Genomic DNA, 17,340 nt, shown 5'->3' on the forward strand with positions numbered 1-17,340 from the left:
GACTATCCTAAAATATCTAAAAATAATATATATCCAAAAATCTTTTTTTTTTTTTAGCATGGTAGACATACTTTAAAGTAGTTGAGTTGGATCAGTTCAATTCCTATATCATCAAAATACCATGAGTTTTAATCAGTATGCATTTACAAAACTTTCTCAGTTTAACAACATATGTAATCATCTGTTAACAATTGAAAATATAACTTTACTAATTAAAAATTAGTAAAATGCTAATGCTACAGAATTATAGGGCTATGTGTTGAAATGAGGCTTATGATACCGCGAATTAATACATGATTTAAATAACTAAATCTTTGACTTCACTAGCTTCATGAATGAAATTGCACTTTTAGAATTGAATGAACCCAGATATTGTTTAGAATTTGGCCACAGAGTTAAATCATTTTAGGTTTATAGTGAAAGTCGTATCTATGTAGCCAACTCCAAAAGTTTTATTGTCTTCTCGGCAAATACGGTACACTTTTGGTTCTACCCTTCTTGAGACACATTAATATTCAGAAGTATATTGAGATAGCCAGATGAATTTAAAACATGATTTATATACAGAAAGATTTGTTAAACTCTTCCAGAGTTAGGACTTCGTCTCTATATATGACTAAAACTCTGAGTCTATTGACCTGAGAGTTCAGCATTGGGAAATAAGCGCTGTCTTCACTTGCTATCTGCATAACTCATGTATTCAGTTGAGCCTGAGATTACTAGTTTATATGTTCATAGATGTTGTCTTATGTTTGCTGTAATTATGAAGACTATTTTAAAATATATAGAAGGATAGGTAGATGTAAAGGTACATAGGGCGAGTTCCAGAAGAGGATCTAGAGCACAGGATCTTCTGTCCCCATGGCTTTGGGGTGTGTGACCCTCCCAACACATTTTACCAACCTCTAATTTCCTATCAATACAGAAATTCTAACTCCTTCTGTGATAGTCCACTAAATGAGTTTAAGATTTTTTCTTAAGATTTTTTGCTCTACCTTAGACATGTGGTAAATGTTTTGCACATATTATAAATTTAATATGAGAGCATTATTATGAAAGTTATTTCCACCTTGCTTTATGAATATGAAAACTGAGGCTCAGAACGTTTAAGTTATTGGCAATTATTCATGACCACAATGCCTTTCATTGAAATTACAGTGCTCCTTGAGCAGAAATTTGCTCCTGGCAATTTCCATTACGACCAATATGAAAATAAAATTTAAATATAAATTTATAATTAGCTACACATGTGACAACCTGTAGCTATAGGAAGAAAATGTATAGATACCTTTACCTTCTGAAACTTTTTTGTGCTCTTTGATATGAACAGTCCTTCTTATCTTGAAGTCGTGCAATTTTAAGTTCTTATGCTGTGCTTCTTCCTGTCCTCATCCACATTCATTCAAATTGTAACTAAAATATCATGAAACTGGTATAAAATGCTGTCTTTGAGTATAAATGCATCATTAGAAACATCAAGCACCTTTATTGTCTAATATCTAAACACCACAACATAGAACCTGAGAAAAATGTGTGCCGAGGAAGGACTCTGTATTTGAACCATATCCTAAGTATAAAATCTTGTATGTCATATAAAAATAATATGTTGTTTTAACTTAATGTACATGTTTAATTGTGTTAGAATTTGAAAACTATATATTTGGCTTGTTTACAAAAGGACTGTAAGATCCCTCTTTTCATGCGCCCCTGGAGGCTGGTGTCTGTATGTTTGTACTGCATTAACTCAGTTTATTCTCTATAATTGGTGAATATATTATGTCAGGAGTAACCTGAAACATCCGTTTTTTCCCTTGGTCTTCTGTCTAGAAAGGCTGAAATTGTGCCTGACGATGCTACTGCTAGGTCAGGACAAAGACCTGTGAGGTCAAAGAGGAGCCTTGTTCTTGCAGTATGTATCCTTTGCATTTCTAGGTTTGTCCTTGGGCATTCTGGCTTAGCAATTCTGACTACTATTAATCTTCAAAGTCCTAAGTGTCTACAAGTGACCTAGAGCTTATTTCACACCTCAAGGGCAGATACTTTACCTCTTCGAATAATAGCAAGCATTTCCCAAACATGGTCTTAAAACTATATCAAGTGTTTTGTAGAATTGTTTACATAAGATTCATTACTCTATGAGGTAATGTGGTAACCATAAAAATATACCTCCTGGGCCTCCAAATACTGGAAGAAAAGTTAACCCAAGGCCCCAGCTGCCAAGCTCTGAAATCCATCTCTGCGTGTGTGCTGAGTCCACACTTCACTTGGGCTGCTCCCAGGCAGTACCTGAGCTCAGCAGGGATACAGTTGGAGACCCATTCCTGAGAGACTTAACATACCTCTGATGGCTGTTCTTGGCTTAAAGACTCCCCAACAGCCTTGTGAAATTTTCCACATTGTGCAGAAGTGTACAAACCTTCCACCCAGTCTGTCTTCTTTTCTTCCTTCTTTCTAGGTCAGACTTCAATTGTGCTTAGATGGCTGTTCAATCTTACGAAGCTCTCCAATTTCTCTCTAATATCCTTGCACATTTGAATTGTCTCGATCCTACTCCTCAGGTGATTCAAACCAACACAGAGGTACAATGCCATAGATCCAATTTTTTATACTATGATAGAAATTAAGGTAAATCATTTATCCAAGATTACTGATTTAGGAAGATACGTATTTGTGACTACACTATGTTCCCCCCAGGGGAGTCATCTATGATCTAGTCAATTTATTGCAACAGTAAGTTCTAAGGAAGTGTACTTGTGAATGAATCTCATGATCTATATGGAGTTTAAAATATCTTCCATCTGCATTATACCTAGTAGGAATTTTATGTTCTGTAAAATGCCATTGTTCCATAATTTTTTTTTAGAAATTTTGTAGCAATTCTTACATTCCCTTTTTTTTCTTCTTATGTTCTTCCATTTTCCAATACGGTCAGGTCTTGCAGTGACCACATGTTGACAGGATGTATTAAATTAAGTGTGTGTATGTCCATTAAGATTTATTTAACATAGGTGCATCTTTAAGAATGTATTCATTAAAGCATTCATTTAAACTCTCTTTGCATTTCTATGTGCAATTATTTAGTCAATTTAGTTAATATATATTTTTTAACAAATGAAACCAATTTATTTATAAATTCATATGAGTATATACATGTATTCAGCTTCTGGCCTGTCAATAATATTTATATTTAAAACTTCTGCCACTCATTGAAAGATTTCTTTTTTAAATAAAATAATGACATTTGGACTTTTTTGTCACCTAATTAAAAGGAAAAAGAGCTCATTTAGGTGTCCTACCAGAGTATGCTGAAAATGTCTTCATGGTTGTAATATATAACATCCGCTTTCCTTATTTCAGATAATCAACCTCAAAAGAAAGATGCAATGTTTATTATGAGTTTATCTTTTACTGGAACATACTTAGAGATCCATAGACCTATGATGAGGGCATTGATTCAAGCAGAACAATATATGTGGTATAATGTTTTTTTTGAGATGTTCTTTAGAATGTATATTCTTAGATTCCATTGCAAACCCTCTACCAAAAATTATTTATAATAAAAATACTATAACTAGAAGTATTTTGTAGATTACTTCTTTTAACAAGTATTCTTCTAAACAATTTGAGAAATGCTGTTCTAAATACTGCACATTTTGAATGAGAATACACACTTATTGAAAAATATATAATTTCTATCAATATTATCAATAATTAGAATATTAAATATTATAGAACTGCTAAATCCACACTATTGGTTTGATATAAATCAAAAAGTTCTCAGGATCTGGAGACTATACTGATTATTTAGCAGATAGGTGAGGATTGTAACAGGATAATAGCTGATAGGATCTGATTAAACCATGAAAATAAATAATAGGTTTTCCTTTCTTTTATCTCTGACCTTCAGTCACTTTTGGAAATTATATAATTATCTTAAGTATTAATTATGTAAGACAGAAACAACGAGAAAAAATAAATGGTCAGAAGATAACTTGAGAGTTTTTCTTTTGAACCAAGACTATCAACATTTACATGAAGTTGGGTGTCAGTAAGCTGATTAAATGACACATACTGAAGTATTTTTTAATATCTTCCCATTCATTAACACTGAATGCAGATTTTACTAGCTGGTAATGTTCCCTTGAAAATGTGTTCTGATATTCATATACACCTGATCATTATTTTATAGCTTTGATGAGTTTGTCTGCCTTCATGGATGGATGATCTGAGTCACTTGTGACCCAACAGTATTTGCATTTCTACTCCTCAGTGCTTAAAAAATATAAACATATCTGAATCCATTAGCAAGATTCAATTTATGGCTTATAAGATTGTATTATTCTGAATAAATGATGTTGGATAAAAATCTAATAAATTTACATAATGGAATCTATAAATGTAATGGATTAACTGCATTAATGTATTTGTTGCAGTAATTTACTTTTTCTTTTTAGATGGAAAAGAATGTTTTTAATTTTCCTTTAACAGATATTATTAATCTTGTTGACTTTGTGGCTAAACATGTTGTCAGATCTATTTACCACTAAAGATAAAAATGTCTTACATTTAAGCCTCTAGGGGGGAAAATGCTGCATGAATTTCTAAAAGATTGCTTTGAATATAAACAGATATATAGAAAATATTTAAAATATATCAAATGAAATAAAAATCATTACAATATTGCATTCTTTCCAAGAACCTAAGCAAAAAAAATAATATCATGTCAAAACACAAAATGAAAAAAATATATATAGTTTCACAAGAACATTATCAACCTCATATTTTTAAATATGTAAACATAATTTTAAAGTAACAGGCTTTATTTTTCATAAATGAGGTTGAAAATAATCATGTTTGCCCTTATTATTATCCGTTTGTGCAGCAGTGTGTCTATATTATGATCATATTTCACTAGAAACTATATTAATTTAATTTCTATGTTCTGAATCCTGGTAAACACATCTTCTCTGCTAAACAGTAACAGTTACAGTTCAGGAAACTGGAAAAAACACTTACATATGACATTGAGTTCTAAGTGGCTGATTACACCAATTAAAGGTGGAAACACCCTAAATTCCCTTCTTTCCCTTCCCTTCCTTTCTATATTCATAGAAAATGAATATAGAAAATTATATGTGATTATATATGTCCAATGGAATACTATTCAGCCTTTTAAGAGGAAATCTCATCCCACACTACAGTGTGGATGAAACTTGAACATTATGCTAGGTGAAATAAGCCAGTCAGAGAAGGACAAATTTTTTTAAGATTCCAATTATATGAGCCATCTGAAGTATTCAAACTCATAAATTAGAAAGTAGAATGGTGGTTTCTAAGGGTTGGAGGAAAAAGAGATGGGAAGTTCTTTTGAACGGGGGTAGAGTTATATTCTTGCAAGATAGACACATTTTAGATACGTCTAAATACATCAATGTGTATATGGTAACAATAATGTGCTGTACACTTATAATTTTGTTAAGAAGGTAAATTTCATCTTACATACTTTTTGCCACAATAAAAATAATCAAAGAGGTTGAAATCCATATCCAATCATTTAGTTCACTTCAAATACCTCATATTTTTATACTTGAAAATAATCATAGTCACAGACTATTAGTTAATTACAAGTAAGAAATAATTTTAGAACAGAGAAATCTGATGGTTGCTACCTTAGCCAAATGACCAAATACTCTCTAAATATAATGGCACAATTCGATTTCAAGTACTTTCTCAAAATATATATAAGCAAGACAGAATTTGATACCACCTATGCAATATTTTTCCAAAAATGGAAAATCTACATCCAGTTATGAGAAAAGTCAGATAATCTGAAATAATAGGCATTCTACCAAGAAAAGTGTTTTTTACTTTTCACAAATGTCTCTTTCATGGAAGAAAGTGTTAAGATACTCTTCTAGCTTAAAGACCAGATAGACCTAACAACTAAACACAAAATGAGTATCCTAGATGGTATGCTAGATTGGAAGAAAATTCTCTAATGCCTACTTTTAGAATAAGTAGCAAAATTTGAGTATGGACCAAAAATTTGAGTTCTAGCATGGACCAACACTTAGCAGTACTGCATACAAACATGTTATAGTGGAAAGCAGTAAGAATTTTATTCTTGAAAGGAAACACTCAAATTTGCAAATATTACCAAATAGCCCCTCTGATCTCCATTTTGACCAACTTTCATTATGAGCATGTTATGACAGCTTGTAAGAACACAGGCTATTGATGCAAACACCGCAAGTACTGAAAAAGGCCCGAGGCTAATTGTGTCACCTTTTTTTTTTCAATTTTAACTTTCTACTGAAATATAAATATACAAAGAGAAAAGTATTTATAAGTACATAGATGATGAATTTTTACAAACTGAGTATGCCTATCAGAGCACACAGATGAGATATAAAACTTGACCAGCACTCCAGAAGCCGCCTTTTTACCACCATCACCACACCCCCTTCCCCATCCCAACAAAGATAATCACATTCCTGATTTATGGCAAAATATATATGTTTTGCTTGTTTTGGTACTTTGCCTAAATGAAAAAAAAAAAATCCTACATTTAACTATTGTGAGCTGGAGCTAACTTGCCACTAACAGCTTGCCCTGTTTTTTTTTCCCTTTGAATGTATTGAAAAGTCATTTAAAAATATCAAAATTGAGCCATAAGCTCCTCTAAAGATATATGCTTGCCACTGGCTGTCCCACACTAATATGTGAATTAAGAGGCCAAAGAATGTGGATAATCTTGATTATTTTTTCCTTGTCAGCATGATGGGGTATATTTTCCACAGCAAAATTACTATAGTTGTTTTAACAGTGAAACTATAAATGAGACCACATCCCTGTTATTACACTCCATAATAAGAAATATAGTAAATGACATTATCATTACTAACAGAAATAGCAATATTTAGATCTAGAGGCAAGGTTTCTGATAAACCATGAGATAGTAAACTGTTCAATCTGTGTGCTTCCAACCAAATTACTTTTACATATTTTCACATTTAAAAGTAATTATATTTGTAACTCATCTTTGAAAGAAAAAGCCTCTGAGAATATTTGATATGTAGATTTGATCAATGAATCAGAACATTCTAATGCCAACTTTTCATATTTATTTACTGCTAGATGCCTCAATTTCTCCAGTATTGATACTTCTTATAAGATGATTGTGAGAATTTGTGAGATGTAAAATCTTTACAGAGTTACAAGGTTGTCTCACACTCAAATATTATTATTAGAGTATATTTCTCTTATAGATGGTTGTCCTTAATTTATGAATAATTTATAGAAACACATAAGGCTGAGAGTATTGGTAACCAGCAAATAGAAAGGAATCATTTAAATAAGGAACAATAGACCACAGTACATGGAAGTATAAACAATCATGGAAATATAAAACATACACTAAATCTAAAATATACTCATTCCTTATATATATTTAAGATAGAATGATTGCCTATAAACTGAAAATATTCTTTTTAATGTACTTTATATGTATTAAGAGTCTGAAGAATGGACATTTAATCATTGACCAAGTGAACCAATTTTAGAGAAAGTATCCTAATGAAAAGTGTGAAAAACAGCTTGACATTTTTGTCCAGAACTCCTTTATGCAGGCACACATACAAAATCTGCTATTCAAACTATGTATAATTAAGGACCTTTCCGCTTTATGAAGTAAAATTTTAAATCACGTATTAAAGGCATATTTAATAGAATGCAATAATAATCACCATGTATTGTTAAATAGAAAAACTATACTGTAGAATAATAGAAATTTTATCAGGAAAAACATCTAATACACACATGCACATACATACAGAAAAATAACTGGAAGGAAATACACTAAAAAATGTAACAGTATTTGACTCAGTTTTATTTTCTTCTCTTTTGTTGCTTTTTTAAAAAAATTGAAAATAACTATATGTTATCTTTATACCTTGAAAATATTACATTTTAATATATTTCAATACTTGTAAAATGTAAAGAAGTAAAAATCATAAAATAGGTTATATATCTCAAACAATTAGAGATTAAAGACACACATCCACACACACACACACACACGCTAAATCCATAAACTAAACTTCAAACAACACTGTTTGACCTGAAGCAAAGCTCAAGTGGCAATGCTTTTTTGGGAGGTGTGAAACGGAAGCAGGGAAAATGAAGAAAAAAAAGGAAGTCAGTCTTGAATGGTTTGGACAGCATAACAAGTGATGCATCCCAGGTGACCACTGCTTCACAGAGACATAGCATGTCTCCTCAGCCAAGCAGGACATCATTAGACAGGGGTAGAGAAACAAGTCTTGCATTCTTAAGTATCCACAGTATCATGGAGAAGACATGTCTTTGAAGTTCCTTTTTTTTTTTCACATCCCTGTTGGTTGACAGTTACTCATCAGAGAAGTGTCGCTCCTAGAATTTGGAGTTATATCACTTTTCCATTCACAGATGCCAAGAAGTCAGATCCCAATTCCTGCATTGCAGTGCGTCATCAGAGTCTGCAAGTGAATGGAGTAGTTGGAGAGTTGGAATGTCTTAGAAGAAGCAGATGGACCTGAAATGAATTGGTTATCTAACGGAAAAAAAAATTAAAAATAAATGAGGTCAAGGAAATCTAAAACAGTGCATAAATAGGGTCTAATGCATACAGAAAAAATAAAATAGTGCAGCTAAAACGTGAAATTACAAATATTAGGGAAAGATAAGTTTCCTGGTCATAAAACAATTGAAAACTCTTTCAAACTTGATTAAGAAAAAGAAATATTGGGCAGCCCGGGTAGCTCAGTGGTTTGGCGACGCCTTCAGCCCAGAGTGTGATCCTGGAGACCAGGGATCCAGTCCCATGTCAGGCTCCCTGCATGGAGCCTGCTTCTCCCTCTGCCTGTGTCTCTGCCTCTCTCTCTCTCTTTCTCTCAAAAACAAACAAATAAACAAACAAACAAATAAATAATAAATCCTAAAATTAAAAAAGAAAAAGAAATCTTCTATAGATATTTTCTGTCAAACAGGCTAATGGAGAAATATAAAGGTTGTGATTGGGAAGGGTTGGTTAATGAGGCCAGTCAGGTTAATTAGTAAAAAAAATACATAAAATATAATACAGAGGTTGATGGTTCAGTAATTGTTATAGCATCTCCGTGATAACCCTTGGTGTGGTTACCTTCATGTTTCTTGTGGTTGGGTTTCTTCAAAAGTCTTGGATTTGTGAGTTTATAGTTTTGACCAAATTTATATTTTTAATTAATTGTTTTTTTTTTTTTAGTTTTGACCAAATTTAGACTTTATTTTGGCTATTATGGTTTCAAATATTTATTTTGTTTCTCCCTCTTCTTCTTTTGGGATTCCAATTATACATATACTCTAATTATCCAGAGCATTTGAAGGTATCCCACAGCTATCTCTGTTCATTATTTCCTACTCTCTGTGATTAGTTTTGAATAGTTTCTATCACTATGCCTTCATGATAATCCATCTTTTTTTGGTGATCTCTCATTTGCTGTTAATCTCAACCAACATATTTTAATCTTTATCTCTATCAATTTGATTTGTTTGATATATCCCATACCTATAGTAAACACGTTCAGTATTTTGTATTTTTGAACACAAGAAACAGGTTATAAAAATTTTAACATCAGTTTCAGTCTTGACTTGTTTCAATTAATTTGCTTTTTTTTCCTTATATATTTTTTTGTTCTTTTTGCATGTCCAGCAACATTTGATGAGATGGCAGATACTATGAGTTTTGTACCTCCTTAGTTGCAGGGCATTTTATTTTCTATACTCCTTTAAGTGTTATTGAACTTCATTTTGAAGTTAAGTTACCTGGAAACTGATTCTTTTGAGATTTGCTTTTAAAGTTTGTTAGATGGGACCAGAACAGGCTCTAGTCTAGGTCTAATTATTCCCCTCTGAGTTCCTTACCAATGCTCCACATAGGGGCCAGGATCACGGACTTTCCTAAATCTTCTCTAATTTTTATGAATGTTTTTTCCCCCAAAATAGGGTAGTTGCCTGACATGCCTCTATTGATCTATACACTGCCAACTACTCGAGGGAGCCCTGCTGTAGATCTTTAGGTTTCTCTCTCTGCTCATTTCTCTCTTCTCTGGCACTCTGCCTTGCAAACTCAAGTACCCTTGTCTCCCTGCAATCTCTCTTACACAGCTTCACTTTGGGAATATGTCTGCTTTATGATCTGCTTTTTGTTCTCCTGCCTTATGATCTTGATATATTCACAAGGCAATAGCCTGGGGCAATTACGGGTCTCACATTGTTTGTTTTCCATCACTCAGAGATCAATGCCCTCCATTGTCTCATTGCCGATGTCTTGAAAATGTTGTTTAAATGTATTTTCACCCTGTGTTTGAATTAAACTAGATAATAATGGGAGACTACTAAAATGGACTGTGTATTTTAACTCCTAATGGAAATGCTTTTACTGACATGCATTTGGTTGCTGTTTCTTTACCTTGCATTAATATAGAAAACTCTAAAAGATGAATTGTTTTTCAATAGAAAGAAAACTGTCAATGTAAATGTTACTACCTTACTATTATTTTTATGAGGACCTGTATTAAAATCTCACAAAATCGCATTTAAAAATTACAATGTAAAGAAAAGTTGGACTCATTTCTATAACTGGACTCCACTGATACAGTAATTTTTGTGACTTTTTTTTTGCACTACCTAAAAAGTATATATAGGTCCAAATGTGTAATTTGACGAATCCAAATGTATAATTTGGAAAATGATCTCATTTCATCTTATTTTTCTGACGACTATTTTTCTGTTGTGCAAATATCAATGCCTTGGGTCAAACTAAATACATTAGTAAATTAAAACAGCTGGGTTGACAGATTGGTAGTTGTTTTTTTTTTACTTTTCTACACTGAATTTTTTTTCCCGACTAGTTCAACATTCTCCACCTGATACTTTTAGACATATTTAGTTCTATATAATTAATTTCTTGTAGGCCCACCAGTGTAATCTTCCAGAACACTCTTACCCTAAAAGATTTTTAGATTTGGCTTCTTTTCCCCAGTCATACCCTGTTATTCTTCATCCCTTTGTATGACTGTGGCAGTGCGCTGAAGAGTTGCATCAAATGATTTACTGATGGGAGAATAATTAATATCATTCAATTATTGAATATTTATGGAGGATCAAATATGTGCCAGCAAATGTGCTGTCTTATGGAGATATGATGCTGAACTTGACAAATACCAATCTGCTTTCATAAAAATCCAATATCAAAATGTACTGCTTTAATTTTCTCCCGAAATGTCAAGCCAACAACAATGCAGTGGACAGTTATGACACAGAAAGAAGTAGGACAAGTGCTTTAATTTAATGGTTTATTATCCAAAAAATGAAAAAATTATAATTGCAAAATTTACCTATAGGAAAATATACTGATGTTTCACATATGATGATTATATGACCTTATTTTGTCAGTGTAAACCTAAAGAAGCCTCCTATTGAAAAGGAGATCAAATATAATTACCAAAAATAAATGACTGGTGACTGAAATTAAACCTAAATAGTGATGTCACAGCTAAAGCAGATTGACTAATTGTCAAATTAAAATACAGAGAGATACAGGATAAATCAACTGAAAATTGGAAAGATAAGTTTGGGATGGAGAAAAAAAGAGGCAGAAATTTAGACATGATATTATTAAGTCTGAGGTTGCCCAAGGGTTGCCTAGGTTAGAGAACAGTTTTAAAACTTTAGAATCCTGGTAATTCATTACAGTTCTTCAAGTAAGAAAAAAGAAAATATTACCTGTTATTTAGTTTAAAATGTTCCATTTACTCTTTCTGGTTGTGAGACTCAGTAACAAATAAGAATCAATCATTTCTACCCTCCAAGATCATGCATTATTAGCAGGGAAGACAGCTACCACATAATGCCAACTGATAACCCTTTCTTATGAATGAATGTGTAGGGTGGACACAAACTACTGTCTCAGTTTGATAGTGTCAACAAAGTTGACATTAGTTCTATATCACATACGAAAGAGTAGAAGCTAAAGACATTTAAGAAACTTAATGAAAAAAAAGAAGGAAGGAAGAAAGAAAGAAGAAAGAAAGAAGAAAGAAAGAAAGAAAGAAAGAAAGAAAGAAAGAAAGAAAGAAAGAAAGAAAGAAAGAAAGAAAAAAGAAAGAAAGAAAGAAACTTGATGTAGACTCAGGAAAATTCAAGACACCAGAATAACCTTTTGCCAGTGGAGATATTAGATGGTAAAATAAGTAAAGGTTTTTTCTGTTGTTTTTACAGAAAGTATTCTATGATCTATGTTTCTGGGTTAAAGATCCTCTGGTTTGATATCAAGCTGATTTTTTTTACCCGGGGGGGGTGGGGAATAACTAGGAATACTCTCTGAACTATATTATTATAGTTTTTATTAGATATTACATGAGGCCCCAAATTTTTTGAAGGAATAACATGGCAGATGGGTTGAGTCATAGATGTGTTTGTCTCAAAATGTAAGCAGGGAATCCATTCAGCACAGGCTGTGACAGGTATGTCTTCACTCAGAATGCTAAGCAGGATAGAGGCTCTGAACTTTTATGGATATTTGGGGATTCCCTTTTCAGTCAGCAGGAGCATCAGTGTGAAATATTACTTGTCCCTACATTTAGTAAATAATTCACAGATATGAAGGGCTTTACATGAACACTGGCTGGTCTCTGCCTCCTAGATTCCTACAGTTTCTAAACCTTTTGCTTAATGTCACAGAGATAACAATTATTTTGAGAGAGAATTCAAGTCAAAATATCTCTGAAAAAGGATTCGAATCAATGTCTCTACCAGAGTGATAAAGAAAAATAATGCTACCAATATGGAATTAATTAGATAGTAAATATCTGATAACATGAGAGAAAGTGGCAAAGTAGGAAAGCAATTTTGTTTCTCTGGTTTTATTTAAAACTAATCTTTGTTGTAATAATCTTATAAGTCACTTTCTATATAATCAATGGTAGAATTGTTATAACAGATTTTTTAAAACAAACATTTACAGAACTTGAATTATGATTTTATATGACTTTTTGGGTGTTTCTATCAGGAAAAAAAATGTTCATATCCCTGTTACAATTCATAAAATGCACTACAGCTCACTGGCAGTAGAGATTGAAATGACAAAACCAATATCCAGAAAGGTGATAGTAATAACCAGACTCTGGATTAGAAATCCCCAATACCGTTTATTTTCCAGAAGTATTAACATGATGTAATCTTGCTCTGAGAGAAGTAATAACAGCAGTGATGTCCCTGAAATGGGTGAGAAGAGAGGGAGGAAAGAAATTTAATGTTTGCAAACCATAGTATGGAAGATGGTCAGAGAAAGGGCTACAGCAACAGTAACTCCTCTGGTAATTTGGTAGAAGACTCTTCAACAATGCAAAAGCAAGGAAGGAAGAGCTGGGAAAAGGATCTAAAATACGTAAGTTTATATCTTCAAATGTTTTTAGTTTAGGATGTTAATTCTTAATGGACAAAGAAGGTCACTTATTCTTGATTTCTGTCTCCTAAAACATCATTTCCCAAAATATAGTGTGACTAAAAATGACTTGGAGATTTTGGTAGAACATAGAATCCTGGGCCCCGTTCTTAAATATTTCGAAGGAGTAGGACTTGAATAAGTTGCAATAATTTGCATTTGCAGCCAACTCATAGTTGATAGTTGTGCTATTTATAGATGCAGTAGGCACAATGATCCCTAAGTACCTATACATCTAACTCCTGGAACCTGTGAATATGTTCTGTCACTTGGCAAGGAGGAATCGAGGTTTCAAGTGGAATTAAAGTTGCCAGTCATCTCACTTTGACTGAAGGAGATTATCTGGATTTATCCACACGGGCGCAATGTAATCACAAATAGCCTAAAATGGGGAAGAGGGAGTTGGAAGAGTCAGAGCAAGAAAGAGATGGCATCATAGGAAATACTAGACTGGCTATTTCTAACTTCAAAGATTAAAGGGTTAAGGATCCAAGGAATATGGGCAGCCTCTAGATCTGGGAAAGGCAAGGAAATGGATTCTTTTCTAGAGCCTCCAGAAAGGACCACATCCCTACCGGCATCTTGATTTTAGCATGTTCCTTAAAAGAGAGAGGGAAAAAGAAAAAAACGATAGAATCTATTCTGTCTCTCTCATAGTGTCAGTATCCTGGGCAGCATGTTATAATATTTTAAATACATTATTAGAAAATAATTCCTTTAGATTCATGTTAACTAAAGATTTGCTATGCATATAAATGTCATTGAGAAAAAAATGAAAGTAATTTGCGGTAGAGGTTATATATGTATCTTTCTTAGATTTACTGTCATTCTGATCTTGTAAAATTGAACAATATCTAGAACCAATAAATCATAGGAAGGTTGACCTGGTTTGGAATAGAGGGTCAAGAAAAAAGAGAAAAATATTTAATAATAACCTATAACCTATTGATCAGATGCTATTCATCTATTCATAGTTCATTAGCTTAGTGAACAATATGTATTGAATGTCTATTGTATGCTAAGCATTCAGGCACTATTTTATGAGATGGAGGAGGGAGAGTAAAAAATAGAAGCAAAATTTCTATACTAAGTCATATTCAACTAAAGGATACAGATATTAAAACATTGAAATGTAGAAGATCTTAATGATGATTAATGGAAAAAATAATTCAGGGAGGATGGTATAGGAAGCAAGAATGTTTATTTTTTAAAATAGTGTTGTTAGGAAAAACCACAAATAAATAATCATATTAGAATAAATAAATTAGGTTAGGGAGTAAACCATTTAGATAATTAGGGAAATAGAGTTCCATTAAAGAGAATAACCTACACTAATATCCTGAGTTGAGTTCATTTCTGCAGTTTTCCAGTAAAAAAACAGAAGGTTGATAAGGTCGAAGACAGAGCAAGTGAGATTCTGAGAAGTAGAAAAACACCTGAGAGATAATGGAAGGTCAATTGATGCAAGATCTTCTTGATCATTATAAAGACTTTAGTGGAAAGTCTTTAACAAAGAAATTCAGTCAACGATTTTGAATGGAAAAAGTGGCAGTTGATGAATGAGGATCTTCTCTGGATGTTTCATTGAGAATAAATTAAAGGAGAAGAAAAAATGCAGCAGGAAGACAGTTTAAGATGCCATTGAATAATCTAATGGGCATGTGATGGTAGCTTGGACATGATTTTAGTATTGAGGGGAATAATATATGGTTTGATTCTGGATACATTTTGAAGATAAAGCTGAGAAGACTTGCTGGCAGGTTAAGCACGGGTTATGAGAGAGAAAGGAAATTCAAGGATGCCAAACTATTTTGGCTGAGCCATTGGAGGAGAAGGAGATGGAGATGACAGCAGGAGAGACAGGAAAGATTTGGAACTACAGTTTGGATTTGCCTTATTTCAGATGCCAGTTTGACATGGGATCAGAGACCTTGAATTAGTACTTGGATATATGAGACTGGAGTTCAAGGAAATTTTCATTCTGGAAATGTAAATTTGAATGACAAGTTAGGGAGACAGAATTACTAAAATAAACTAAGAAGATAACGAAGTGATATTAAAGAATGCTGTGTCCTGGAATCCAAGTAGGTAAAAACATTTCAGGTAAAATGAAAGCCGAGAAATAGATTGTGGATTTCACAATTAAACATTATCTGTTATTTTGCCAAGAGCAATTTTAATGGAGAAGGATGAAAACCTCTCTAGATGGAATTTAAGACAAATGTAGGGAAGAATCTTGAAACTACAAAGACAACATTTTCTTAGAAATTTTTTCTCAAGAGAAGAGGAAAGATAGATTCATAGTTGGGGCTAAAGTTGGGTCAATATTTTTTTGGAAAGATGAATAAAGATGCATCATGCTCATTATATGCAATGGGAATAAAAGAGAGAGAGGGAAAACTCCATATGCAAGAGAAAGTAGAGAGAATTTCTGTATCAATATCTTTGAGTAAGTAGTAAAGAATGGGATCTAAGTCACAGGTGAAAGGTCTGGACATATTTGGAGCAGAGGACAGTGTTTCCATGGTATCTAAGATGAAAGAAGACTACGCACAGATAGTTGCATGAAGAAGGGCATATCAATGGTTAGGAATTAGTCGACTTTTAAAATTATTATTACAGTGTCATCAGGTAGGAGGGAAGGAAGTAGAGTCAGTATCAAATATTTTATTTGGATATCTATATATTAAGCCTAACTCCATATACGCATTGGTTGTAGAAACAACTACCAATCTAGTGTTTGCTTTCCTTCTAACATATCTCTGCTGAGCGATTGTCCAACTTTAGAAATGGTTTAAGCAGAAAGTCATTGTAATTGAAAGACGATAGATTTATGAATGCATGGACTAACTTTCATTAATATCCAATATTTTCTACTAATTTACTCTGCAATTTTTGAGCTTTATTTTTTCATTTGTAAAATGAAGAGAAATACACTCATATAGATTCATTTCATATATCTTTGGTAAATACTGAAAGTGTCAGAAAAAGTAAACTAAATGTTGGAAATTGGCAAAAGACATTATTGAATGCTCTTTGAGTGGAGTATGGGGCTTACATCTTTCATTGGTTTCCTACTGATTAAACCATTTTCACCTTTGTCTTGAAAAAAGATAACCCTAAAAGTTACATTTGTTGCTCTTAAATATATTAATCAATTTTGTATCTTTAAGATATTAATTTTGCAATCAAATCTTTATCTACAATTCCTAACATTTCTTTATAAATTATCTATAAGGACCTAATTCCACAGATGATCACTGAACTGGTTTTAACTTAGTGCCAGTTCCCTTATTAATTAATCAAGTGAAAATTTTGGCATTTATTTCTTTTAAATTCTCATGACCATCATATGTTTAAATTTTTGAAATGCATGCTTTAACAAATATAATACTGTAATGTCATAAGCCCTACTATTTATGCTACTAAAATTTGGTACACACGTTGGAATTAAACATCCTAGTGAAAACTCCTAACCCTTTGTTTTCAGCTGGAACAAAACCAGAACTCAACAGCTTTGTATTTTCAACAGTACAACTGACATATCACATTGTACCTCAATCCCTCCTCTTTCTATGCAATTACTCTCATTTGATGCCATTGCCATATTCCATTTCAGGATCCTGAGTTAGTCTTCACTCCTACCTCTATGCATAAACATCTGGTCAGGCATAGCCTGGAAATAAAACTAAATATTATGTGCTACCTTGAAAACCTAGTAAAGTTTGGAGGGATTACATGGCCTAAGCCCTCTGTTCCCATGCATAAGATTCTGGAGCCAAACAACCATCCATATCAGAGGCTGGGCACAACGGCTG

Source organism: Vulpes lagopus, chromosome 3 (genome assembly GCF_018345385.1).
Source record: "Vulpes lagopus strain Blue_001 chromosome 3, ASM1834538v1, whole genome shotgun sequence".
Lineage (NCBI taxonomy): Eukaryota > Metazoa > Chordata > Mammalia > Carnivora > Canidae > Vulpes > Vulpes lagopus.